Source organism: Pteropus vampyrus, unplaced genomic scaffold (genome assembly GCF_000151845.1).
Source record: "Pteropus vampyrus isolate Shadow unplaced genomic scaffold, Pvam_2.0 Scaffold11, whole genome shotgun sequence".
NCBI lineage: Eukaryota > Metazoa > Chordata > Mammalia > Chiroptera > Pteropodidae > Pteropus > Pteropus vampyrus.
Genome location: NW_011888792.1, coordinates 7,640,129 through 7,666,033, shown reverse-complemented (window position 1 = coordinate 7,666,033; position 25,905 = coordinate 7,640,129). Strand labels below are relative to the sequence as shown.

At 34.6% G+C, this 25,905-nt stretch overlaps 1 protein-coding gene across 4 annotated transcripts in view; it reads left to right on the top strand.

The window, feature by feature from the left end:
• The first annotated feature begins 2,280 nt into the window (after positions 1-2,280).
• Positions 2,281-25,905, top strand: part of MEF2C (myocyte enhancer factor 2C) — a 146,634-nt gene continuing 123,009 nt past the window's right edge. For 2 of the 4 annotated variants that reach the window (XM_011377843.1, XM_011377837.1), the window contains exon 1: positions 2,281-2,760. The gene's annotated coding sequence lies outside the window, so the exon portion shown is untranslated. The remainder of the gene's footprint in view (positions 2,761-25,905) is intronic. The other 2 variants (XM_011377853.2, XM_011377878.2) reach the window with 1 other exon arrangement.

Below are 25,905 nucleotides of genomic sequence, written 5' to 3'. Positions count from 1 at the left end.
TAAACTTAGATGTTCCTGCAAATGGTTTGCTTTGCCAGGACATTTGTGAATCTGGAAAAAATGAAATTAATTTAATTTTTACTACATATAGACATATCTCAGTATTCAAAAGGTCTATGCATCTTTAAATTTTTGGATTTTTTTTTTTTTGGAAGTTGTACCTTAAAGAAAACCTAATGCAGCTTATCTCTGCCATACTATTAAAATGAATTCATGCTAGTAGTAAACTAACCAGATGAAAAAATAACAAACTGGCAAACAAATAAATTGTAGATAGTAATCTGCAGGAAATAATTCTATTTCAGATTGTTCTTGCTTTGTGACAGCTTGTCATGCTTTTCTATAATAAAAGCAAGAATTTCATCTTTGCTGTGCTGATAGTCACAATGGTGATGAGCCAGAAGCCTGAAGATTGTAGATCTAGTTGTACTTGCCTGTAAAATCAACCTTCTTTCAAGTGAAGCGTTGGGGCAGATGCCTAAATATTGAACCTACTGTTCTGAGAAAAGCTACTCACATCAAATAGCCCCTACAATGAAGCAGGAGGCTTTTTAAATCACACTGTCCTCCCATATTAAAATAGTCTAGAAGCATAGTGCAGAACCTAACAGGAAATGCAACTAGTCATTGGGTTAAACACATAGTCCTGAAAGGAATTTTTTTAAGTGAGGAAATATCTTTAATTAGCTAGATATTTCAGTATACGCCTATTGTCTACTCTTGTACAGTTCATGTTATTTCTCCAATGTATTTTCCCCTCTTCCTTTTACAATATTAAAAATTTTAAACTTGGTTTAAACATTTTTATACTATGTATAGTTCTACTAGCATGCAATCTTGTCTTTTCATGGTTTGTGTACTAGTTGATATATTTTATCTTTGGCTTTATTAGGCGTGGTGTAATTTGGCTAGGAACAGAAGGTAGCCAATCCCTAGTAGCCTTTCCTAAATCTTTAATATTAACCTATTTTTTAAACTTTAACATAAGTAGTATCTTCCTTATCAGTCTCTATTTCTGCTTCCTGTGCAGCTGAAACTCTTCAGGATAAGTGAAGTCATCAGCTATCGGATAGGGAAGCCTAATGCATTTGGGAAGTTAGTTTGGTTTACATGTTAATGCCCTAGATAAAATCCAGTAAGGTGTAGAAGAGATAGAGTGGGAGGAGGGAGGGGGAAATCTCTGAGGAAGCTGCCGCCTTGGTAAATATTTCCAAACTGATTAGAAAGTTCGTGGCACCGCGATGAAGTTGAGATTTAAAATACTGGTAATTCTTTTATTTTGTGCATTACTAACACTTGAGCAGCATCTAGGCTCGCTTTCTAAACCTCCGACCTCTCAGGGCGGAAAACCGGGTATTCTGGTGGTTTAGGAAAAGCGCGCTGGAATCGAGTACTACAGACAGCCCGGACCGTGGCTTTTACGCGTAAGTAACAGAGGAGCGCTCGGACGAGTGGAAGAATGAAGTGGTTAATGCGTCTCCAACCGACGGAAAAGTCACAAGAGCAACTATTAGGGTCGCGCTCCTATTGGTCAGAGGAAAGATCCCGACTTTAGAAGGTCTTTCCTGCTGGCTGGCTCGCAGCGTCCCCACGGAGCGAGCGCGCTGCAGCCAGAGACTCGGTTCTCCGAGCGTCCTCGGCGACGGCGCCGGCTCAGAGCAGAGAGCCGTCGCTCGCGGTGTTGTCTTCATTTCGTGCAATAAAGAATTGTCATTAGGTTTGCGTATGGCATGTGCCGTTACCCCACCGTAAAACTAAAATTAGCAAAATGTCAGGAATGGAAAGATTGATTCACCAAGATGCAATTATCATTTAAAAGTGCTTGATTGAGGTACTGATGTTCAGTGATTTATTCTGCATACCATATACATAATTAAAGTAGTGTAGTGGAGCAATTTATCAATCTAGTTGAGACTGGAGGGGTGAGGAGCGAACTGCTGTATGTTTGTTTTATTAAAATGCTGCGAGGTCTAGTCCCGCCCCCCTTTTGCAAGAGTGAAACTGATGATTTCTCCAGCTCGCGAAGAGTCAACGGTTTGGGATTGTGAAGGAGGGAGAAACGGAAAGGAAAGGCAGCGCAAGGCAAAGGCAAAGGCAAGGACAAAATAAAATAAAATAAAATAAAAAAAGAAAGCGAGAGGCACCCCATCGTTCGTGCTGCTTGGAACCCGAGCCCGTGTGCTCCGTTTTCCCTGCCACCCCCGCCTCCCCTCCCAATATCCTTCCACCACTACCCCCCTCCCGCCCCCCGCCTTTTTTACGCGATGTTTCAAAGGCGGTGAGCAGCTCTCCTTTTCCCATTCGTCTTCTGTCACTTCCTTCCTGGACGCAGTTTTCTGGATGAGTCTGGTTACTTTTAATCCGACCGGCCGCTAAGGGCCACTTTCTCCTCCTCCTCCTCCTCTTCCTCCCCCCACCCCTTCCTCCTCCGAGCGGCCTCTGCGCGCGCGAATGCGCGGCCCCGCGCGCGCCTCCCCCGCGCGCGCTCCCTCCGCGCGCGCGCGCACATCCCTCGTCTCCAGCTCTCTGCTTGCTCTGCTCGCAGTCACAGACACTTGAGCACACGCGTACACCCAGACATCTTCGGGCTGCTATTGGATTGACTTTGAAGGTTCTGTGTGGGTCGCCGTGGCTGCATGTTTGAATCAGGTGGAGAAGCACTTCAAGGCTGGACGAAGTAAAGATTATTGTTATTTTTTTTCTCTCTCTCCTAAGAAAGGAAAATATCCCAAGGACTAATCTGATCGGGTCTTCCTTCATGTAAGTACCTCTGACATTTCACGAGGAAATAGAAATAGCCTGGGTATTGTCTCTAAAATCTGCATCAATATATTCCCCGGCATTGGGTCTCTCTACCCCTGTGCCTTTTTGAAAGCTGAAGTTGAGGTTTGTTCTGCATTCTTTTCGTTAGATTCCATTATTTCCTTGTCTGTGGCTAAAAGTAACTTTTTAGATAGTCTTACCCCTTTCCCATCAGTTATTGAAATCACTCCGGGCTCTTTCTTGTCACACCGCTCTGTTTAAAGTTTCATGAAGTTAGTTCACGTCATTAGCATGTTCGATATGTGGAGTGTGTAGAGCCTGGTAGATTTTAATATTTCAGAGAATGTTCTGTGACCTTGAAGTACATGCCTTAAGATTTAGCCGTTAGTCCACTGTGGAAAGATGCTTCTCTGAGTCCCCCCAAAGACTCTGATTTGCTTTGGGTATGCTTCTGAGCCACTAATTCTTGGGATTAGTTTGAGCTAAAGCATGGCTGTCTGTCAGAGTATTATACCTTTGTGCATCTCCTTCCCTTACCAAAGTGCTGGCTTGATAGAGGGCTTCTAGTAATTGGTGTGGGCAAAAAGTAATACCCTGGCGGTGGTAGTCTATACATTTCACAGGTCATGTTGGGATTTCAGTATATGTGTTGCTGTTTAGTTCCAGTCAAATACATAGTCATTTAAAACCTAACAAGGTGAAGTCACTTAAATAGCTTTCTGTTTGGACTTTGGATGAAAGTTACCAAACTCGGTGATAAAGTTTGGCACAAAGGAAGTATATATGGACACGGCACAATGTTTATGGTATTATTAAATATTATGCAAGTATTTAAATTTAATACAAATGTTATCTCCTTTCTAGAATATGGCTGTTGATTCTTGAAGAAAATTTCATATCTGAAGCATTTCTGACTATTCTAGGTCCAGTAGTTATTTTTCGGGAAAAGCTCTTTCTCCACATTTTAGGAATATGTATCTTTTGTATAAAATACCTTTATATGTAAATGCTGACAGTATAAGTAGAATCGGGCTCTCTGCCAGTTCTTTAACCAGTCCTCAGTGGAGAATTGCTTTGACACAAAGTAGGTTTTACTATTGTGAATCTGATACTAACTCTAAGAGTAACTGTCTTGTGAAATGGCTAGTTACTGCATATATTTTCTAAGTGCTGTAAAGGGAACTCTAGCCACTTTATTATACCAGCCAAAAAGAGTGACCAGCCTCTTTTTCACTGGCACCTTGCAGTGGAATTGTGGTTGCAGAGTAAAGATGTTTATGTAGAGTATAATAACTTCAATCCCTAGAGGCTTGGTAAGACTTGGAAATGTGACCACCTGTGAACCCCGTTTAACCTCTGAATTGCATACTAATTTTAGCTTTAAATAGATTAACAATCTCCCATTGGAAACCAAAACATCTTATTTAATTTTTGAAATAATGTTTGGGCTAGATTTTGAAAATTTTCAATATGTACCAGTATGGCACAAGCAGTATTTTTGTTTCTCCATCAGTTTCAGTTAAATATAATGCAGTTAATAAACCATATTAGAGCCTTCCAGTGTATGCATGAAATTATTTATTAAGTTAAAAGAAGCAGTTCTAAAGCAAGTAGTTCTGAACTTGACAGGTAAAATGAGATATACTTATCTAGTATCCTATCTCAAGAGGAAAAAATATCTCTAAAATATCTTATTCTATTTGTAGGAAAGTACTTTTGGCTATCTATTAGACTACTAACTCAATTCTAAAAGCTTATTGTCAAAACACACTTTAAACTCAATGTTTGTTTAAAATATAGTCCCCCAGTCAAGTTGAGGAGACAATAGTTGGTAGTTATCTTTACTTCAAGTTTTACTAAACTTTATAAAAATCTACTGTTTTTTGTTTTGTTTTTGTTTTTGTTTTTGCTAATATAACTAACACAACTTTGGAGTATCTGTGGCATATTTTTTAGACTTCATCCTAAAGACAGTATTTTACTTCATTCATTAATTACACTACATACATTCTGATTGCTATGTATGTATGTGGAATGTAGTGAAAGATAATATTAAAGATGTAACTTTTATCAAATATTTGTTTCTTTGGCTTAAATAAAAAATGAGCACTTTATAATAAAAAGTCATTTTTTCACCTTTCCTGAGCTATTCATACTTTAAAAGTATGCAATCATATATATTAACTTTTCAGAATAGAAACACATTAACATTAAGTACATGAAATTTAAATAATAAGAACTTTACTGCATCTTGCCGCTTTTCTTCCTTGTAAACATATTTAGTTTTCAAAATTTGAGAGAAATGGTTCATTCCAGTAGGGAAAAGGGCTATCTAATGATTCTAAATTGAATCCTGAGAAAACATCAAGTTTTATATTTTTCAGATTTCTATGAATTTCTTCCTTGGCCCTCACTTTACCAAATCAATAAATTGCATAATATTACAACCATATCTAATAAATGATTTATTGTATTTAAATTTCTTTTATAAAAAAACTGAGCTGAGTAACTCTTTAGCATATGTTAACATTATATTTCAAAAATTTCTTCTGTTCATTGTAGTATATTTTGTGGTTTTATTTCCCAACTCTACATGCGGTATATTTTGAGTCTATGAAATCTCAGAAAGTGACAAAAATGGGGAAATATCTGTGCAGCAACACTTGTGCTACATAACAACAAAAAAATAGTTATTAAACAGAGAAAACTGGCTTCAGGGACATAATTCAAAACAATATGGAAGAAGTTCATATGCAATTAAGGGTCACAGAGTGGACTTTAAAGAGAATATTTTAAAAGTTTTACATTTTTTCAAAAGCATTTTCTCTGAGAGAGCACCATGCAAATTAATATCTAAAACTTATAAAAATGCACATGTTCATTTTATGAATATAGTGATTGCCTGGACACAATGAAAAATTTAATCGCTGATGTTCAGTCTGTGTGTTGCATGTGGAAGGATAGGTGATTAAGATCCCCGTCCTCAGCACTGTACCTTAATCTCATGGGCGCGTGGACTGCCTTGCACTCAGTAAAGCCTGACTGTTCACCGAGATCTGTCATCTTTAGGAAATCAAACCAGATTACAGAGGCGATTCACAAAACCAGGAGCGACAACAGAGTCTGTGCACCTTACAAAAGGCGGATTACCCAGTTCATGTATTATTTTGATAGGTCCAAGATAAAAGCTGATTGTTGAGAAATGGCAAGACACTCCAATTTTAAATGATTGCTAGGAAAGTATACCACAACCCTGTTGCTTCATCATTATGAAGAGCCAGCGGAATACTCAGTTTTCAAATGACAGGTTTTCAATAGTGAAATAAGAGAAAATATGTCCTTTTCTATATGCCTTTACTACTTAAATTTTAAGCTCCATCACTTCTTTATGAACAGACATCAAGTTCTGGCTGCTTATGTGAAGCAGTTATTAAAATAAGGCTTAATTGCAGTAGACATTTTCAGAGGCGTTGTAAAGAGCACAAAACAGAATTTGCCAGAAATATACACTCATGGTATTGAGTAACTTAGCAGAAAATGCATAGTAGTCAACAGCCATTATGTTAATCTGTTAGCAAATATATTCTTCATAAAAATGTGTAATTACATAGTTATTAATTCACATATTTGAAATATATCTTGATAGGTGTTTATTGGTCAAGTTATATATAGTTCATGAATGTTATATAAAGATCATTCTTTACAACAAAATATGATGTTTTCAGAGTTTATTTTAGAGAATAAAGTTTGGTTTACATAATAACATTTTGAAAACCCTAACTTCTTACACATCTAAATCTACAGCAATCTCTTGCTTCTTTAAAAATTGAAGTCCTTTTTTACCCAACTGATGCCTCCTAGTGTTTCACACAATAAAACACTAATGAGTCACCCATAAATGTAAACATTGCATTTTCATTGCCAACATCTTCTGTGATACATAAAATTAATATTTATGTGTTTAATTTTCTGTGCATTATAATAGGATAGGAAATTCTAGTGAATGAGATGTTTCATCCAAGTGGATTTGTGGCACACACTTGCAGGTTTTCTTTGACCATAACAATATCTTACCAAATTTTAATAAGTTTATTACCTTCAGTTCCAGTTTATATACTCACTGTTTATAATCACTCTTATTCCAAGTGAAAAACATGGGCAAAATAACATAGCTTCCATTTTGTAGGCCTGGAAATTATATAGCTATGTTCATCTGGAAATGCCTGATGAACAAATTGCAAAGGGAATAACCAAAGAAACACTAAAATGTCTTAAAAGAGATATAAAATTTTGCCTACTGTGTGTCTTGACATTTAGAAATTTCTTTGTAAAGGTGGAATAAAATGAGGGTTTAGAAAAAACAAAAGTAAAAATAAGTGCACAGATTCCCACATATGTAAAGTATATCACTTTATTAGAAAATAACAATAAAATAATACTTGCCTTGGGAGTATATTATTCTACATAATTGAAGAAAGTTATTAGAACATAACTTCTCATGACCAGCAGGTTGTCTTAATGAGGTCGAAATTAGTGAATACCAACTTTGGTGTGAGTTTCCTGTTCGGATGATGAGCGTAGACTCTCCATATTCTTGCCCTTCTGTGATTTCAGTGGCTTTCTGATTCTACTTATAAAGATGGGTACTGTAGTTTCTGAAGATTTTTTTCTTTAAAATATTTACGAAAGGAAGGAGGCATCCCCCTAATGGGTCTTAAATTCAAAGGATGCACTCGAAAACCTGTAACATATATGGGCCTCTTCCTGAGTTGTCATGCAACGCACATGTGCATAAAAACATTGACAGATTTCTTCCATTAACACTTATAAGTGTTCTGAGTGTCCAGCCTTAGACACTAAACTGAATGTAGTTCATTGCTCTTACCTATATACATATGTGTCATTTAGTTCTAATTCAAAGCACATTGCATTTTAACGATATTTAACTCTCATTTAAGATTTTCTCATTTGGTCAATAATACAGTGCTATTACAATTCTGTGCATGTTGGATACATTTCAAAGAATGTAAGGGGGTGTATTCCTTTCGTTCAAGGAAGCAAACATGTAGAAAGGGGTGGACCTTTCCCACAAGAGCCACATTTCTTCCCTTGGAGAATTGAAGAAAATATGCAGTATGTAAGTGAATAACAGCATGAGAAAAAATAATTTCTAATGGTCTGCCGTAGTTAGTAAGCAAAGGAAACTGTTAGTTGTTTTTCTACACACAGTGATTGATAACCTTTCTCACACTGAATCCTGAAAAAAAGTCTATGAAGTGTTGTAATTTTAATATTTAACTTTTGTAAAGCTCACTAGAATTAATTTTGCTCAAAACAGACATTCGATAGAAACCATTTTACAGATGTATTGAGGCGTAAAGAGATAAAGGGAGCTAAAGGCACCCATTCCCTACCTCTGTCTTTTAAGAATAAATAGATAGCATCAATGTTTTTAATGTTAGCTGTTTTGCGTGTGCACATAATGAAAGAAAATGCTATAACAAAGAGTACCATTGTAAAAAATAAGATTATAAAAAAGATTATCCAAAATGATACAATCTCACATTTCTTTGTATTAATTAAGGTTAATTGAAAAAAGTCATATTTCTATTAAGTATGGATAGTATGTGATATTTGTTATATAAATCCATGTCTTAGTTTCAGGTAATAATATGAGTAACATTCATCTGTCATCACCATAATTCATTTGTTGTACATTGTCATTGTATTTCCCAAGTTAATTCTATGTAATTAATTTTAAAATACAGTGGCTAGTGTAAACAAAGTTCAAAGTACAAGTAAAGAAAATCTTTTGAAGACATAAAAGAAATTGGTGATATTACAAGCAATAAAAACAGTAAACCTATTATGGGCAGATTTCTGCAGGAATCATTACTCTTTAATAATGCAGACATTATAGAGACTTTATTAATTCTTAATGCTGTAAATTTGAAGTGAATGAAGCAATGTTGTTCATCCTGCAAGTGGTTGACAATTCATGTAGAATGACAATGCACATCTCTTAGTAATGATATAAATAAAGTACCTTAAACTTGTTTTTAGAGGCTGGAGAACCTGATCTCTGAAGCAATCCCTGGTGAGAAAATGCTTTTTCCAAATAGCATCTTGAGCATGGTCTGGTTTTCTTCTTGTATCTTGTTGTCGTAGATAAGGTGCACATGAAGAATTCATATAAATTGTTCTCAGATACTGCGGGTCTCTAGCATATTGGTTTTAAAAGGTGGTGGATGTGGTCCTTTGATAGAATGCCAAGTGTTGTTTTTTTTTTTTTTTTTAATAACAGCTAACAACTACGTCTCTCTTTTTTTCACGTCTGTGATTCTTTCAGCAAGTTTAGAATGATAAGGAAGAGAATGCATCTTTCCCCGAACCCCGAAGATAAGCAGCTTTGGCTTATGTATTTGCAAAATTAGAAAATAGATTCACTAATGTAAATAAGTAAGAACAGACAAGGAAATTAGTCTACTGCTTAACAGCATAAACATGACATTTTTAACCTTCTAATTAATTGTTGACCATGCACAAAGGTGTTCAACCAAGGCTCATTATGGAAAACTGGTATTATTGCTTAATGTAACATGAGGGATTGGGATTTCTTTAAAGTAATTTTGAAGATGTGATTATTTAGCAGAAATATTCACAGGAGCATTTTATTTTTAGAAATCATGGTCACACAAGGAAGGCTTTATAGGACCGACTACCTAATTGCAGTCAAAAATCTCTTTAATGAATGAACACACACACACATACAAAAGAACATACATTTTAAAACTATAATGCCCCTATATTTTTCGGGTTTTTTGGCCACATTTTTTGTATCTGAACAGCACATACGTGTACAAGCAGATGTTTTAAGTTATATCCTTCATGTAGGTGAGTCTGTAAATGTCCCATTTAACTTAAATGGCTTTGTGGGAAGGTAGTTTGAGGAGTTTAAAAAGGAAAAAAAAAAAAAAACTTCAGTTACTGTAGCTTCAGCTCTTTCTTTTTAAACAGTAATTACACTCAGGATAAAGAAAGTAAAATAAACTCTTTTCATTCTTTGTAACATCCAGTTTCTAAGGTAGAGCTCTGGCGTATTTTTATTTCTGAATATTCAGGGCAGGTACTGGCAGCAGAGCTACAAAATGAAAACTTCCTGGCTGCAGACCAGATACAGTGCAAAGTGCCACATCATAAACTTCCCCTCTTCTGTCTCGGAGTGATTTCAGCCCGAAGTCATGTCCTCTTTTCCCCTTGTGTAGGCTAAGGAGCAGAGGGCCTTGTTCCTGGGCAATCGCTTTGGAAGAGGAGAAAGCATAATGTTTCCCTTCTTTAACATGAAAATTCATCCTCTTAAATCACTAAGACATTAATTGCAAAGTGGATTCAGTATGTTTCCTTTTTTTTCTCATATAGCAGTTTAGAATGTATAAAACAATAGGTGTAAGATAGAAAATGAGACCTCTTCCCCTCTCTCCTCCCAGCACGCACAGGCCCAATCAGATGTCTGTATTTTTGTTGTTGTTGTTTTGCAGAGAAAAAAATATAATGGTTTCTTCTCAATGAAGCCTGTGCATTATATTCCAGAAATGTTTGGTCATTTTGTGATGCAAATTAACATTGAGTGTTTTTTGTATTTATCTCGGGAAATAACAATGTTCCACCTCAATATATGGCACTACAGTAATTTTTGATAAACACTCACACTTTTAATGATTGCTACGTCAAAATACAGAGTACGAAGAGAAAATATGGACTTTAGTTTTCAGATGTGGTTTATGCTCTTTATTTGAAAGGTATGGTGTGAGTAATGTGCTATTATTACCATGCAAAATAAATCAACTTCCAACTATCTGCATTAATATTCTTTGCATTTGAAACTGTAGTCTGAAAACTCATACTTCTCCTTGTAAAATAATAAGTAAAAAATTGTTAAAACCAGTCTTTAATTACCAGTTACATTTTCAGTCATTACCAATGTGATTTTTTAAAATCCTATTAAAAAATAATTTCTAGCTGCCATGGCTCCTTTCAATCAGTAACAGAATTCTAATTTGTGCGCTGTAGTGAAGTTATTGCCAGCACCTTTCTAAAACTAGCCTTCTCTTACAGAAATGTATTAAGTGGGAGCCTTAAGTAGAAAATATTCCTACGTAATACATATTTATTGCAACTTTATTTTTATACTAAGTTATTGATTTAGCAGTATACAGATAGTGTATAAAGCTAGTTTAGTCATTAACCCACTAAACCAATTGTTAACTGCCTAGATAAAATTTACCAAGTCAGATCAACAGTTAAATATAACTTAATTTTCTCTTTAAACTAAAATAGATAAGAAAGGTAATTTTAATTATGTTTAAATATCAAGCAGCTATTTTTCTGTGGATGCAAATATTTCCTAATAAAGCGTCAAGAAATTAATACAACATCGATCTTAAAATGTAAACATACTCATAAGAGTACGATCACAATGGCCTATCCTTGTGATAGGTGTTATGATCAAGGGCCCTGTACCTGGCACACTTTCAAAGCTCACTAACAGGGGAAAAAATGTTAAATTTTTTGAGTGTATATTAATATACATAGGAGTCAGTAACTTTTGGATTTCTTACAAAATTAGTCATTCTATGTAAAAATTCAGATTCAACTTCTAAAACTGCTTTTATTTAGAATATGGTACACGAGGCTTCTTTATCTTCTTGGAGTTCTCCCGATCTGTAGGATAATTTGAATCATTACCACTCGATAAATATTGTTAGACACATTGTGATGTTCAGTTGTTTAATGTGTCCTGGAAAAAAATTTTTAAGTATAAAATGGATTTTCTTGCCATTTAAATGTTATAAAACTATTCCTGATTAAAACATGAATCTCTTAGAGGTTTTCGTAGTAGGTAATTCTCTGGGCGAGAATTTTAAAAATTTTTAACTGTTAACCAATAAATTACCAAGTAGTGTATTTTTTTGAGGTGCCTGATTTCCATTCACATTTGAAGAACCTCACTACGTTGTTGGGTGGTCTTTAAGGCAAGGTTTTGTGGTCCAGAAAGTAGATCTTTTTACCCAGCTTCTATAACAGTTAACATGTTAAAAAGGTATAAATTCAGACTTAATTCCATCAGGATTTTTTTCTTAACTAAATTGAGACTAACAAACCTGGCTATTAAAAAAAAATAAGTGTATCCATTTGTTCATTTCTAGTATTTATCCAAAGGCCACTTAGAGTCTGTATAGGTTATAGGTTAAGGAAATAATTTTGACTGTATCTTTCTTTTCTTTCATGGTTGAGTTTTTCTCCGCTTATATAAACCAAAAAGAAATTCCCACGATGACATTAATAGATTTGCAAAGGGCCAGCTAAAATACTCGGTCTCCGTGCTTGTTTCCCTGTGGCCCTTTGGTTGAAATGAATGGGCAATGTCCCTTCTAGGACTATTTGATCTTTCTTGAGTTAGAGTGAGCGCTGTGTGATTTTTCTCTCCTTCTATCATTTCCTAGCTTCAAAAATCAAAGAATTCTTGACTTCACCCTTTCTTTCCTCAATTTTTATTGTTATTGGATCCTTTCCTGAGTTCCCTTGCTTCAAAATATTTGGTATTGTGAAAAAGCAAGCTCACTTTTAACTTGCTTTGACTACACGTGTGAGAGCAGAGAATCGTTTCAGGTGTTGACTTATCTTTTTACACTTGAGAGACTGATGTGGTTCATCACAGCCCAAAGCCATGTCATGAAAGAGCTCCAGATGCTGATCTTGAAACAGCAAAAACTACAGGATGTTGTTTTTGTAAGGAACCACTGACAGGTTAAGAGTCAGTGGATGGTACATCCACGGCAAATATGCACAGCATAATGAAGTCTCAGGAGGGGGTACAGTTATTAGACTAGCTGAACCGAATTACGGCATTCATGATGTTCTGTGAAAACATCATGTTGGGCCAAAAGTCCAAGGTTCATGTAGAGGAGAGAATAGGATGGGGAGAGCAGAGAGAGTGAGAGACAGAAAGCATGAGAAGATGAGGATGACTGCAAGAGAAAGAGAAAATCGATTCTTTTGATTTGCAAGCATAAAGAGTTTGACAATGCCATTGTCATACTTAATATCATTTCCTAATTATACATATGCATGCTATTAGACAAAGTGGCTCATGAGCAATAGAGAAAAATGATTAACAACAAAGACCAAATTGAGTTCAAAATCCAGCCTCCCATTTACTGGTTAGTGGTGTTAAGCAGTTTATTGAACCACCAGAAAGCCTCAGTTTCAGTATCTGTAAAATGGGGATAATGATATCACATTTTAGAGTTGTAAGGATTAAACGGGATAATACATATAAAAGCACAATATAAGTGATCAGTAATTAGTAAATTATGATCATAAAACTATATATTATTTTAATTATTTTAATTATTTTATCTTCCTGCTAATGATAGTCACTTAGAAATGCTTGGTGGGGTAATTATTTTGAATTTTTTTCCAATAATACTTTTATACCATTAAAATTTCTAATCCTGGTGCTATTTTAGGCCAATGCTAATGATCGCCGAGTACAATATACTTCAAGAACATCAAAACCTTTCACAGATTCAGATGTTATTAAATAAATATAGTACTTTAGAATCATAAATTGAACCAAAGAAACAAAATAATTTCATCTATAAGTTTTTAAAGTCACTTATTGAAACTTCTGAATTCCAGGTAGATTATTGCTTAATTTTAATACAAGTTTGGTTTGGTGGAAGCGTTTGATGTATATAGAATTATTAGGTGGTTTTAATAGTGAAAACAGCCTCATCAAGAATTCTGAAGGTTTTTTTCCCCCTTAGCGTTAGTATTATCCACTTTGAAGGATGCATTAGTATTCCTTATTTTTCTTATTATGTAATTTTTATTGTATGTGGAGATAGAATTAGCTTATCCCTTTACAATCATTTTTGCATATTCTGTAGCTATTTGTTGAATAAATTAATGAATTACATTTACTAGTAAAGAGAAAATGCATTTTTATTTGAATAATTAAAAAATAATTAAATGGCACTCCTGTTGTCTATTTTTATTTTCCAGATTTGAGGGATTGTTCACTTTAATTATAGTTTATCGAGTTTAAGATGGTGAACAAATGAACTTACCTTAATTTGTTTTTCTTTTCTTCATGCGAGAAGAAATATAAAGCAGTACAGAAAATGCAGAATTTTACCTGAGGATTACATATTTTGATAACACAAATAAATTTAGGTAAGATGTGGATGAAAATGAGGCTAATTCTGGTCTCAGGGATGGTTTACCACCTTTTTTTTCATCTTTTATAGTCACTTAATTTCTCAAAGAAATTTATATTTTGGATGACAGGTCATGTCAATGAGGCCTGCCCGGTTTAGATAGCCTGTGGAGTTGCAACCACTTGAAATTATTCTCGTGCTCTTGAATAATGCCCCTCTAGAGTGCACCTCAAATTCAGCTTTCTTTTCTAGCCCAGTTTTAATGCCTAGCTAAAGAGTGCTGAGTGCAAGGAATACTTACAGAGTGGACTTCCCTATGGTAAAACAGCATGGACAGCTCCCAACACTGCAATCAAGGATGCCTCTAAAAGCTTTAATTTAAAAATAATAATAATAATAATAAGTCTGCATGAAGATGATGGAACCCTCTAAGGCATATGGGCTTAGAGAATTATTCCCATCTGCAAACCCCCTCCCCTGCTTAGTAGCCCTTTCCAGGGTTATGATTACTGGAAAATGGCTGTTAATCACCAGATTTTTTTTTGACTGCAGCTGCTTCAGTCAGACTACTAATCTATTAAACAACTTGGTCCCCAGTTTAAAATTTGCATTGTATACTGTATAGAATAATTTTTCATTGTAATCATAGTATCCAAGAGAACTTCCTGATATGATTTATAGAAGCACATTTGTTTTTATGTATGGACCTCTCTAGCGCTATTGAGCCAACTGCTTAAACAATACTGTGGTTGATCAGCATAAAGTAAAATATTGTATTATTGAGTGCAAGCAGCATTTACAATAGTCACATTTACAGAATATTTGAATTGTAGTATCTTTAGCACTCAGTAATATAATACTCACATAATTCAAAACTTAACCCAGATATTTAAAATTTGACTTGAATCTGAAAGGGTTTTTAGTTTAGCATTCTTGTACCACACTGTGGTAGAGTGGTCTGATCTCTTTTTCTACCTTAAATCTTATTGCATTTGCCATAACTTGAAGAAATCATCCAAAACCTGAATCAATATTTAGTATTAAGAAGAGACAAAACATCTAATTTACAAAGGACCCTTTTAAAACACATTCTTATATGTAAAATTGACAGGCTACAAGAGGTGGTTGGATGAAGTTCATCGTGTTGGAAAGAATGTTTCAATTAAAGTTGAGCACTTTCTCTTCCAGGTCTTTTTTTCTCCATTTTTTATTTGCTGTGCCAAGGTATCCATGTGCGTTTTTCCACTGTCATCTGGCTCATTCCCAGCAGATGCACACAATCTGTTCTGCTGTCACTAACAGGGTTCGGTTTATGAAAAGAATGTGTCAGAACATGCCACTATAGTCACTTTTACAGGTTTTTTTAAAGAGTAACTGAGAATATATGCATTGCCCTAGTTTTATTGTACTCAGCCTTTAAGAGATTTCTAAGAAACTTTTATAATATTCATAGACCAAAAGCTTTCTTCCAAACATATTTTTGACCAAATATTTACTTTCCATTAAAGATAAAATTTTGAAAGTTCACAAACATCTTTAATGGTGAACAAAATGTTTTTAAATTTAAGAGTAGATTTTTATAGGAATGTTTAAAATAAACCAAAGATTTTGCAAAAATCAAATGTCCAATTATGAAATTTACTTCATAAACATTAAACATATCTCATACTAAAAACAAATGTACTTTCCTACTCAAATCAAGGCTTTATGTTAAAATATTGTGATATACTATTTAGGGTATAGTCATAAATACCAGTTATTTGACTTCATAGATAACATGGGTTTCCTTAAGTCTTTGACACCATTCAATTAAACCAAAAGTAGTTAAACTATCTTATCCTATATGGAAACACTTGATAAACTGTACTCTCTCAAAATAACGTGACATTTTTCTTTTATAGATTTCTTTTTTCATTTTAAAAGAATACGTAAATGTTTCTGAACTTAACTTTTATTGATTAAGGTATCTCTGTTTCTATCAAGTATTCTAAATAAAAATTCAGTTTTTTGTCATCGTCTTCATAAAAAACAATTCCTCTGGTTTTATAGAAATGAAAAAAAAATTCATGCAATGGAAACCTGCATTCATTCTTGAAATAATGAGCTTAATAAGTTAGCAGAATTTGAAATTTTAAGTATTTGTAGTACATACATACTGTATATATGTGCACATGCAGCTAGAAAGTGGACACATGTACACTTTGTATACAAATCATGATATTTAAATATCTTCTAGAACTGAAGATTTAAAAATGTACTTAGGCGCTAATTTTAGATTTTCAAATTTCGATATGAAGAGCAACTCAAAGTTCAGTAAAAGTAAGCATTTTTTAATCAAAGTTATAATTTGCATGAGCTAAAAATGAAGATTTAGAAACTATATTAATGAATAATCATATACAAATTAAGCATTAATTATATTTATATAGGAAAACTAGATTTCGGCGTAAAGAAAATTTATGAAATACATTTTTAAGGCATAATTTCTATCAGAAATGTTCTAATTATGAAACTGACATGTTGTCACATAGACAGTTCAAGCAATATACATTAAGAGACCTTTTCAAAACAACTTTGTGCATTTTAGCAAGAGAATAATTTACCTGGACCTTTTTGGCTCTGTTATCACATCATATAGACTAATTGCTAAATTATTTTTCTAGAGTTGTATCAAATGATTGTTATAGTAAATTCTCTTAATACCTAAAGGAAGATGAATTCTTGTTCATTATATTTTAAATGTGGATATGGATACATGTCTATCGTAAGTTGATTTTGTAATATTTTTGACTGTGAACAAGGCACAATTAGTTAAGTTCAGTGTTAAAAGTAAAGTTCTGGAGTTCACTTTTTCCTGCCAATATTTTTTTTTTTCGATTGGTACACTATATTGTTCCTTCTTTAAGCATTTTATTTTATTATTAGTTTCAAATGTACAGTGAACTAGTTAGACATTTATGTAGTTTATGAAACAATCCCCCCGATTATCACTCCTCTGGCTCTACACTTAGTCATTGCATTACTGCTGACTACATTCCCTGTGCTTTACTTTTTAACTAGTCTATAGGTACTTGAATTGTTTAGTTTTTCATAATCCTGAATATTTGCTCTTGGGATAAAAAGGCTACTCTACACCAAGAGCAGCGGTGAACTAAAAAGAATGTTTAGTCACATCCCATAGATGTCAGACAGAGCCTCTCCCTCGTCCTCTCAAGCCGTCAGCAGTAAAGTGCGGGGGGGGGGGAGAATTCCTGCCATGCTGTACAAGACAGTAGACTTAGACTTGCTAACTTACAACTGCCAGAATTAAGGGAGGGATCACAAGGACTGGGGACAACCAGAATCTTTTCTTTTGCTACAATTTTAATATACACAGTGCCATTTTGAGACAAAACTCCATAAGCAAACTTGATTATATTTATCCAGAATGATGAATCCTTAAAATCCTTTATCATTCAAAGTTTTAATACGATCCTAAATTTCATTCGGAAAAAAGGCTTACTCCTTTTAGTGAGACTCACAGAACTTAAAGAATATTTGCAAATATGGTTTGCCTTGCGAAATACTTTTAAATACCAAATTTTCTAAAAATGTAGGCTCTTTTATTTATAATGCCTTATAATGAAATAATCAGATTTTTTCCCCTAATTTTATTTTTAAAGTTAAAGAAAGAGTAATTTGAAAATTTCCTGGTTCTCTAAGATATGAATGATAGGGCCAGTTTATCTCAAAAACACTTCTTTTTGAATTCTGCCAGTTGCCTCAACTTCCAACATGGGTACCACTCTTTTTTGTGTTTGGGAGGTAATTCTTTCTTTACATCTGCTTAGTCATAGATCTTTTTGGAGCAAAGACAGAGTCTTTTTGTGAAGCCGTCCCCAAAATATGTATTATTCATAGACTATGAAGCCCATCAAAGAGTCTCACTGGATGGGTAATGATAGGTTGGACTGCAGTGACCAGAGGTTCTCCACTTAGCTTTCTTTAGAAAATTTAGACTGTTGCATCCTTTTTCCATCTGCTTAAACATATGTTGACCAGTTGGTTCTCAGTTCTTGCTGGCTTGATGGCTGGAAGTAAGACTGATCTAGATCATCTAGAAATATAATTGATACTTTCAACTATGACTTAGGAATTCCATTTTTATCCAACATCACTAAAGATATCGCTAATAATTCTAATAACTTATTTGATATGTGTGAAAAGTTCTATTATTAATTTGAAAGTATTATTAATTATTGGATATTTTACATGATAGAAATCACAGCTAAGATTTTTTTGAGAGCTTACTGTATATTTGGGCACTGTTCTAAAGTCTTGAGATTTTAAACACATTAACTCATTTATTCCTCAGAACTGATTGAGATAGGCACTGTTACACTCCCCATTTTACAGATGAAAAACTGAAGCAAAAAAAAAAAAAAATTAAGCATCTTGCCTAAAGTTATCCACTCCATTAACGGCAAAGCTAGAACCTCAACCAGATAGTTGGTCTCTAGAGTCCACTCTGTTACTTTCTAAGCCAACATCTCACATACATTATCTCAGCAATTGGATAAGGAAAAGGAAATGACTTAACTGTAGAAACAATTTCCCATGGCATCTTGGGGAAAAGTATTCAATATCCCCAGAATGATGTTTTATAAACTATGTTTGTGTGAAAAGTTAGTACAGTTTTTAAAGACACATGAACTAATTCTTGGTCTATGATGCTGTTCCATATTGTCAACCTGAAGGAAAAAAAACACATATTTATATGTATATATATATTTACATACACATATATACTCAACTATTTAATAGATCTTCCTTTAACAAGCAATATATTATTGCTATTTATGAAAATGTATTTTTCCAGTTATAATCTTAACTCTAATTGAAATGTGAACATCTAGTTTTATGTCGCCTTCATCTAGTGACCTCCAGTTTGCTTCTCGCTTTTTGAGCTGTTTTAATTTTTAACCTTTACTTGCAGGAATCATGGTAATTTATATAGTTTTAATTTAAGAATGTGAGCTGTATGACAGTCTATAAATGGATATTAAATGGATTTCAGGAGTTATTCAGTTAATTTAATTAGTGGAAATGGATATTCTGGAGAATTTGAATTCAAGCACATCTTTTAACTTTCGCTTTGTAGTTGAAAAAGAAAACAAACAACAAAACCTTGAAACCAGAGATAGAGATGAAATAAAAACTGACAAGTTAGAACAACATGCATTGTATTTGAAAACTAGGAAATGTTATATCAAGTTTATTCAAATACATGGCTTTTAGTTTTTAACTGAATATTTCTGTGTTCAGTAAAAGGCCATTTGAAAAAGATAACTTTTAGAATTTTTACTATGAAAAATAGTATGAACTTTCTACCCTGTAATAAACAGTTTTCTTGTTTTTTCATAAAGCATTACCATGCTCTTGACTAGAAGTGAAGACAGAGAGGCTGGTCAGAGGTCAAATAAGACTCAGATATTTATAAATTACCAAATTTGTATACTTTGGACTTCAAAATTAATGACTGCCATATCTTTAAAGTCATGGATTTCTTGCCAAATTTCCACAGTGAATTTTAGTAACTGCTTTTGGTTCTGCTTTATTTTACTGTTGAAGAGAAGCAAATGCTTATTTCAATTACCATGCAAATAGCAAAATAACCTGTGTTCACTGTATCTAAAAAAGCTTTTTTTTTAGAAATGTGACTTGAAGATTTGGGAATTAGATGTGTAATTTGGAATTAATTGGTTACAGTGATAAATGGCCTCCATGTCACAATGTGGTGCCCACTGGCAAAAGGAGTTTTGTGTGCTTTATGTAATATTAAGTGCCACTGGTAATGCTCAGTGTTCATTCCTCTCTTTCTAGTGAAACCACTGAAGCTAGTTATGTCTACTTCCTAATGTGATTTTGACTATAGTTATTTGAATTCCCTCTTTGGACCCTTCCAACTGTAAAGCACACTCTTAAGACTCCATAAAACACCAGATTTACCTTTACTATCCATTTGAGTTCTAACTATACAGGAAATAAGTATTCACTAAAAAGGCCTGGATTACCCAAAGACGAGGAGGAAGTCAGAGCTGTTAACTAATTCTATAAAAGATAATTACATAAAGTCATTAGTAATATTTCCAGAAGAAGATTGCGATGTAGCAAATATTGTTTTTCAAAAAACTTTTCAAAAAATTTTGAGCATTCAAGGACTAAATTAACTAACAATTTCTCACAAACAGAATCCATTAAACTGCTGTGAGCTGTAATTGATCTTGGGTATATGATAAGTGACAGGGTCATAGATATAAAACACTGAGTGTCCTTTGTACAGTTAGTTCAGAGCAGTGGTTCTCAATCCTGGCTAGATGGAGAGCTTTTCAAAAATACTGAATCCCAGGTCCCACCTCCAGATTTAGATTAATTTGTTCTGCCATCTCGGCATTGCTGTTTCTGAAAGCTGCCTGGGTGATTTTAATGTGAAGCCTGGGTGAAAACCACTATTTAGAAGAAGACAAATGTGAATCTAGAACTTGGTGACACAACTTCATGCATTCTGAAAGTTAAAGAAACAAATAAGCATGTAACTTGAAAACTGTCTTGGGCTCTGCCCATAAAATGTCTATTGCTGTTTCCCCAACACATCCCCTTTGGACATCGACTACAAATTTATTAATTAATCAGTCAATTCATTCACTAAGTGTTTAATGAGAGGTAGCTTGCTAGACGTTAGGGATACAAAAGTGAAAGATGGAGCCTCTGCCCCTGAAGAATTCACTCTTATGAGGGCGATGAACATGCCAGATGTGATTATGAGTGTAATGTGATGAAAGCTATACTACAGGTATGTTGAAAATAAAGAGGATACTTAAGTGATGGAATATTCAGTTTTTTCGGGAGATGACTGACCAAGTCAGTCTTCAGTAGAAGAAAGGACACTCAAGGTGAATCTTAAATGATGAATCAAATCTGACTGTTCTGAAAAAGGGAATTTTTTTGGATTTGTCTCTCCTCTGAAAGCAAAACAGATTTTTATGAGTTTCCTGTATGAAATCATATTCTCAACTTTGCCACCCCATTTGGAGACCTTGCCCAGGCCTCATCCACAACTTTAGGTTCTGTTGAAATTGGGGGCAGTAAATGAAGCTATGGGGATAATATCAGAAGTAGGAAGTGTCTAGCTAATCCCTTTTCATTTTCTGATGTGACAGAAAACTTCACTATTAACTTGGAGGGCTTGCTTCTTCTCCACTCCCACTCACACCATATTTCCTAGACACAGCTGAAAGGAAGGATGGCCTGATCCAGGTCCTCCCCTGCAATTCATTGTTTTGACAAGGGATGTGGAACAAGTTATGAATGAGGGAGAAGAGCACCAACAGTGAGATACCACCACAAGAATACTTTATACAGTGGGGACTCAACTTTGATCTGTTACAAAAAGTTATTAAAAAAAAAAAACTTCAAGTGGTATTTCTCCTTCTTTTTCTTTTTCTAGAAAAGTAAAATTAGATAAATAAAAGTACTTTCGAGATGTCATACCCTTAGGAAAAAATCTTATATACATTAAAGATACTCTACTAGAAGGGAATAAATCCATAAAACATAGCAAACCATGGCCTTAAAAGATACATAGAATCCAAGAAACTGGACTTGTTCCTTCTCTGTTGCCAAACATACATTACACACACACACACACACACACACACACACACACACACACACACACGCACACACATACCCACCCCAGCTTCTTGTCAGAAGATGGAAAAGGCAAGACATGATTAGAAAATAAATATACTAGTTCTACAATTACATAGAAAAATATAACATTATTTCATAGGAAGCCTTATTGTAAAATGGGCCCCATCCAGCTTTATGTAAGGGGGATTAGATGGTGATATTAGTTATGTAATGGAATAAAATTCCAAGTCTGTAAACCAACTTTTCATTTCAACTACTAGACCACGTTACCCCACAAATCAGATTCTTCATTAAATTAGCCCAGTTTCATGTTGGGAGGGGGACCTGGGCTGCACTGCTTGATAATATCATTTCCCAGTGACTGGAGTAGAGAATTAAATTGGTTGTGAAAGACTGAGAACTTTGATCTAATGGATTGCCTTTCTTTGGAAGTCATAAAATTTGATCTCCAATAGATAATACATTGGTATCACACATGCAATTAGAAAATTATCACCTTGAGTAAATTAGTATACAGCACTGAATTCAATTAGCATATTATTAGAGATTTACAAGTCTGTAAATATCATAAGATGAGACATTGTTTTAATGCAACTGGGAACTCTCCAAAAATCCAATATGATCCAGGTGAAAACTAGTGATGTTAAGCCCTTGGAAGACCCTAGTGCTGGCTTTGCAGGAAAGGAACATATTTATTAGGACTTTTATCTCAGAAAGGCAGAGCTTTCTATGATTGCAACTTATAAATCTATTGAGAGTCGGCAAGGTTATCCAGATGAGTTTTTCTCTCGTCTTACAATTGCCGAGAAGCTCAGTCATGGCAATCAGTTCATAAATGGATAGACCAGTAAATTTCAAGAACATACTATATCCAAAAAAGATTAACACTACAACACACCTGTGTTGTATTTCTAAGATAGTTTAATACAGTGGATTTCAGATCTGGCTTCACACTCAAATTCTTGAAGAGCTTTAAAAAATAACAATTCTGGAGAACCAACTCCAATGATTATGATTTCATTGGTCTTGGATGGGTCTATATACTATTATTTTTAAAAAATATCCGAAGTTGATTCAAAGGTATAGTCAGGGTTAAGAACCTCTGTTAAGTGCTCAAAATCTTTAGAACTTTGAATCATCTTTGAACACTAAGGTGAGTAAATAAGGGACATTGGCATTACTTCCCTTCTAATTATAAAATTGAGGAGAAAATAAAGTGAATTCTTAAGTTATAGTAGGGAAATTATCTCTTCCATAGAATCTTTCCTTTCCCAGCTTGTGAGACCAGCTGCATCATTCCAGTTTTAAAATTATTGGCATTTCCAAAGATGAAGTAACAGGGGAAGTGATGAATTTTATAAATAGACTGCCTGAAATATTTGGCATGAGGGGTCAAGATGTAGGCGAAGCTGGAAAAGACTTTAGTTTGTGTATTAGCCAGAGACCAACAGTTGTTAAATTCCCTAAATTTCCTTAAGAAAGGGAAGAGTAAGAATCCCTTTAAGAACATAATTTTTTTTTTCTCCAATGTGTAGTCAGTAAAACCCAGAGGGGAAAAGAATGTACCTTTCAAGCCAAAATTAGGTCATGCCAACCACAGCAAATTGGAAACTCTGCTTAAAATGTAGTCTTGTAGGATTGCTGTGGATCATCTTAATGTCACGCACGTGGTGGGGCTGACGCTTCCAGATCATGGCTGGGGGGCTCTGCTGAGCAGGCCAGCTCTGCTGACTAAGTCTGATCGCCCCAGTCAGGCTGCAGTTGGCACACAGACATGACCTAAGTTCGTGTCTGAAAGCTATGCTCTGGAATATGGCATTTTTTAAGGTGAAAAAAAATTACAGTTTCTAAAAAAAAAGGCAACAAGACACAGTTCGTTTTCTTTTATGATTCTGGAAGGGGGAAATGTTAAAGGAAATGGAATAGACAAATCCAGCAGAGTGGCCAGCAGGCATGCCTTCCTGGTAATTAGGAGGAGGTTGCCAAAGAACTAACCTTACCATTAAAAAAGAAAGAAGGAAACCTACAAAGTAATAGTTTCATTCATTTATTCACCTGTTCACATTAGAAGTGGTGGGATTGTTCTTTTTCCAGCCTTGAGGGATGTGGAAGAAAGTTAGAAGGCACTTCATTCATTTCATTGGCACTTATCATTATTAGAAAGTTGAATCTACTGTAAAATACAATATATTTCCATTATGTAAAAGAAACTGCTGATTTTTTCCTACCTGCAGAACATAGCATTTCATTGGTATTTCTATTCATTATTTGAATGTTGAACTGGCCATAAAAATTTAACTTATTTCCATTACATAAAGGGAAATTTATACTCTTTCCTACTTGCAGAATGTATTTAATAAAATGATAAGGTCTGTAAGGTTTTAAAAACTTCACTATGGAATGCACTGGAGAACTTTATCAAGTTGTGTAAGGAAAGTATTAATGTCTGTTATAGCATCCCATGTGTTTATTCTCTTCTCAAAGGAAAAAAAAAAAGTATATCTTTTGTTGAACACTACCTAACTCATTCCCACCAAAAACAAAATCTCAGATTTTTGGACTTGTTTCTAAATGAGTACATATATTTGCAGCCGAGGGTATTGTAGCCATTAGGTTTACATTTATGTGATATCTGCAAAAAGATTTTCTCATCCAGAGCAACTTTCCAATGTGTACAATTAATTGTATCTGTCGAGTATTCAAATTATTGACATCTCAGGATGAGGCGGCGGTGGATATATAATATTCTATCTGCTATTAACTAAACTAGGATATTCTGTAAGAGTTAGAAAAAAATAAATGCTTTCTTTCTATTATAGAATACTGCATTCTTCAGTTACTTAAAAGGAACATTATGTGTTAAATGACATTCTCTTTGATTTTTCTTGCATACTGGTTCTATATTCTCTGATAACACAGGCACTATAAGACCCGATTGGTATGGCATGAGGGTTCTGGAAGTACTTCGCAGAGGAATAAACAATTGAGCTGGATCTTAAAAGAAGAGCTGGAAAGTGTCATGTCTGGTTGCTGCATGTCTTGCCTTTTGAGTACAGACTCTAGCATACCACCATGTACCCAATGACATGGTCACATCCCCAGCACAAATAATTTGTATCTCAAAAATCTGTTTTAAAACTGAGAAACCAAGGATTTACTTTTCATGGAAATAGTGTTTTAAATGGTTGTTGGCTTCTCACATGTGGCCACAAAAACCCATTGTACAGTTACAATAAAATTTTTTTTAAATAGTAGGAAGCCACATGGTGTTGTAATATAAATAACTGAATTAGATTGTTCAAAGTTTCCTTAACCAGTAATGCTTGGCCAAAGCATTCTTTGACATGGCAGGTGTAATTTTTGTGGAAATAATGAGAACGATCTCTCAGTTTCAAAACGTAGTCTGCCATGTACGGACCTCATAATCATAGTCAGTGTTCCTTCAAAGTGCAGATTCCCTATTTCTGGGGAGAACTTTCAACATCATATTTAGATGTTTATTGAAGTTTGAGGATTACTGCTTAAAGATTGCAGGTATTCTTAGTTTATAATTTCTTCTGAAAATAGTCTTTTCTGTTTCTTAATGCAGGTATACAATAAGCATAACTCTATTTATTAGCTATCATTAGCTAACATATGTAGAACATGTGAGAAAGCAAATTCCTTGAGAGATAACTGAATAAGAACTAAAGAAGAGGACAGAGAGGATTAACAGGGATGTGTGCGAGAGGAGAGTGCCTGAGAAGGATTTGACTAAAGGAGCATTAGGACTCAGGCAGTTGGGCTCCAGACTCCATGGCCTTATCGACTACACTATGCTGCCTTCTACGGCCCATGATACACTCATAGTGCGCCACCTCTTCCAGGATGTCCCAGGACAACTTTGAGTTTTATTGCCCGTGTTTCCAAAATCTGGACTCTGCCAGACACATGGTTAATAAGATACTTGTTAAATGAATGAACAAATGAATTCTGCTACTCCTTCCTTCTGATCTCTATGGGTTCTCGTTCATTTTATCTTCTCCTGATATGACTGGAAAAGCACCTGGAATGTATTGTAGGTGAATTGACTTGAATTGACTTGAACTGAGAAAAAAAAATTGATGTAACTTGAATTAGAAACTCTTCTCAGCCCTGGTCATGAGGTGATTTGCATATGCAGAGAAATGGAGATGTATGCCTTGAGTTTATCTGAATTGGGCACTCACAAGATGGATTTCATTATCAA